The sequence below is a fragment of the Crocuta crocuta genome, unplaced genomic scaffold (genome assembly GCF_008692635.1).
Source record: "Crocuta crocuta isolate KB4526 unplaced genomic scaffold, BGI_CrCroc_1.0 scaffold31, whole genome shotgun sequence".
In the NCBI taxonomy this organism is placed as follows: Eukaryota; Metazoa; Chordata; class Mammalia; order Carnivora; family Hyaenidae; genus Crocuta; species Crocuta crocuta.
Genome location: NW_027528362.1, coordinates 9,729,891 through 9,731,808, shown reverse-complemented (window position 1 = coordinate 9,731,808; position 1,918 = coordinate 9,729,891). Strand labels below are relative to the sequence as shown.

General features: G+C 66.3%; 1 long non-coding RNA gene across 1 annotated transcript; it reads right to left on the bottom strand.

Moving 5' to 3' along the window:
- Window positions 1–292: 292 nt before the first annotated feature.
- LOC144223277 (uncharacterized) lies at window positions 293–1,698 on the bottom strand. Its single transcript, XR_013332643.1, has 2 exons — window positions 1,577–1,698; window positions 293–881 (listed from the first exon to the last, which is right to left on the bottom strand). It is a non-coding gene; the product is annotated as an uncharacterized LOC144223277 (long non-coding RNA).
- Window positions 1,699–1,918: the final 220 nt, after the last annotated feature.

Below are 1,918 nucleotides of genomic sequence, written 5' to 3'. Positions count from 1 at the left end.
TTACCCGAGCCGGATTGCCAGAAGCTTCCCTTTCTGGGGGAAGGGGAAGGTGAGGCTGCGCTCACCAGCCCCGCGTGCAGGGAGACGAAGGCTCGGTTCCCGGGGAGAACCGGGGCGTCCAGGCACCATCGGCTGGGACATGGGGCCGCCGATAACGTGTTTGGTCTCACTCCGGTTCCCTTAAGCTTTCGTGCCCCTCGCGTGACCCCAGTGACACAGGTTAGAGATGGGGTGCTGGGCTGGGGGGGGGCCGTGCTGACTCTGGGGGTTAACACCAGGGTCAGGACAAATGAGCATTCCATCTCCGTGTTTGCACAAGAGCGTCTCCTCCCAAAAGCCATGTCCCATCAGCATTTCCCGAGGGGAATGGGAAAGTCACCGCGGAGATGGGCCGGGAGTTGTGCAGGTTCGGCCCCTGAAGACAGCAGACTTGCTGAGGCAGCTGGCCTTCGCTGCTTCGGCTCCGGCACCGGTGGGTGGGGAAGGGGGGCACACCGCCTCCGCCCCCAGGGAGCCCCCCACCCGAGTGCCCGAAGCCAGGGGCCAGAGGAGCCCGTCCCATCCCCACTCGGGGCTCAGAACGCGTCCCCACAGCATTCTCCGGGCCAAGCCAGATCTGAGCCGCACCCAGGGGCCGGCGGAAAGCGGGTGGTGGTGGTTAGCGGGGCGGCTGGCGTGACGACAAAGCAGCCCCCGTGTTACTCCAGTCCCGGCCCGGCACCGCCGCTCGCACTGCCTCCCCGTGCGCCTCTTCATTTCGGCGTTGCTGCTGCCTGTCTCGGCGCCCCCGGAGGACTGTCTGGGCATGAGTGTTCCTGCATGAGCAACATCTGTCCTCGGGAAAAGTCCCCCCCGCCGCAGTGCGGACGATGGGCTGCGAGCTGGAGGTGGAAGGAGACAGGAGACTTGGATACTGAGACCAAAAGTAGGAGACGCACAGGAAGGTCGCGGACGGGCTGTGATCGCAGAGCTGGGAGGCGGGGGGTGGGGGTGGGGGCAGAAGGCCGAGGGTGCAGCACGAGGGGCGCGCCAAGCAGCCGAGGCACAGCGAGGAAGACGGAAGCAGGGCTTGGATCTCGGCCCCCAGCTGCTGGCGGTGTTGGTGGCTCGGGGCTCCCCGCTGGGCCCTCTCTGGGGACAGCTGCGGTGAGACAGCCGCCGTGCCCACGTGCGGGGCGGCTGCAGGCTGCAGCCGGGACTGCAGGACGAGGGGGCGGGTCACAGAGACACGGCCCCGCCTACCCACGGACGAAGGGGTGGGACATAGAGACCAGGCCCTCCTACCACGGACGAAGGGGGCGGGACATAGAGACCCGGCCCCTCCTACCACGGACAAGGGGGCGGGACACAGAGACCAGGCCCTCCTACCACGGACGAAGGGGGCGGGACATAGAGACCCGGCCCCTCCTACCACGGACAAGGGGGCGGGACACAGAGACCAGGCCCTCCTACCACGGACGAAGGGGGCGGGACAGAGACCCGGCCCCTCCTACCACGGACGAAGGGGGCGGGACACAGAGACCAGGCCCTCCTACCACGGACGAAGGGGGCGGGACAGAGACCCGGCCCCTCCTACCTCGGACGAAGGGGTGGGACATAGAGACCCGGCCCCGCCCACCACGGACCAAGGGGGTGGGACATAGAGACCCGGCCCCTCCCCTGTGGTAGGCCGCTCTGAAAGGCCACCTCTGATCAGACTCCCAGTGGGAATGACTGAGCCTCTTCTTATGACCTCAGCAAGGAGTTCCAGACTCTCCTTCGGCCCAGGGTTACGTCCATTGTCCCTTTATAGATGCAGATGCCGAGGCAACTGGTCCATAAACTTGTGTCACACAGATCTTCCTCTCCGCGTCTGTGTCCCGCAGAAGCTCACCCAAGACGCTCGGTACCAGCAGGGAGCCGAGGAACAGACTCTGAA